This window comes from Octopus bimaculoides, chromosome 1 (genome assembly GCF_001194135.2).
Source record: "Octopus bimaculoides isolate UCB-OBI-ISO-001 chromosome 1, ASM119413v2, whole genome shotgun sequence".
Classification (NCBI taxonomy): domain Eukaryota; kingdom Metazoa; phylum Mollusca; class Cephalopoda; order Octopoda; family Octopodidae; genus Octopus; species Octopus bimaculoides.
In genome coordinates, this window is record NC_068981.1 from 167,098,170 (window position 1) to 167,099,414 (window position 1,245).

The window sequence follows — 1,245 nt, forward strand, 5'->3', positions numbered from 1 at the left end:
ATATATATATCTGTCTAACTTAGATCCAAGGCTCCTATTTATTTATGTATGTATGTATGTATGTATGTATGTACGTATGTATGTATGTATGTATGTATGTATGCATGCATGTATATGTATATGCATGTATGTTTATTCATATATCTTTTATCTTTTACTTATCTCAGTCTTTGGACTGTGGCCATGCTGGGGCATTACCTTGAAGGGTTTAGTCAAATGAATAATCCCCAGTGCTTACTATTTTTACTAAGACTAATACTTATTCTATTAGTCTCTTTTTGCTGAACTGCTAACGTGTGGGGGATGTAAATAAATCAACACTGGTTGTTGAGCATTTGTGGGGGAACAAACACAAACACATAGACATACACACACACACACACACACACACACACACACATAGACATACACACATTGGTACACAAACACACACAAACACAGACATACATATATTGGTACACACACACTTAAGTTGCTTTGACAGTCATTAGGCTCAAGGACCTCATCTACTGCAGCCCCTTGGTTGACGCACTTTTGGCAGGCATTGAAAAAAGGTTTAGGACCCTCCTGGAAGATGAGGAATGCTAGCTGGCTGCTGCCTTCCACCCCAGGTTTTGCCTCATCTGGTTGGATAAGTATGACAACACCAAGGTTGCCAAGGTGGGGAAAAGCATGGAGGGTAAGGTCGAGAAGGCCATGAGGCAGCAGTCTGATGAAGTGAGCAGCAACAATGAAGAGGAGGATGACTTCTTCGGTGGTGTCACCCAGCCAAAAGAGAGCAGCAGGAGTCACAGGTCACTCAAGGACAAGGCCCAGAATTTGGTCAAGACATGGTTGGAGACCAACTCCAAGGACTTGCTGACAGATGCTGCCTTCTTGGGTGAGCAAGTGTTGGTAGACTTGTTCATCATGTTCAAAACAGCCATCCCCTCCAATGCTGCAGTGGGGTGTTTGTTCTCTATGGGCAAGGATATCTTGAGTGCCAAGAGATTATCCCTGTCTGATGAAAACTTTGACATGCTAATTTTCATGAAGGGCAACATGCATTTCATGAACAAAATGGAGAATAAGAAGAACAGGCAAAATTAAATTATGTATATATTGTGTTTTTTATTATTTTTTATGGCCAGTTTATAAATAAACTTTTTTTAGTTTAATACTAATATTGTGTTTCATTTGAGGTTTTTTTTCTGCCTTTAAAAACCTAAAAAAAGGGCCAAAACTATAAAGTCAGCATTTTTTAAC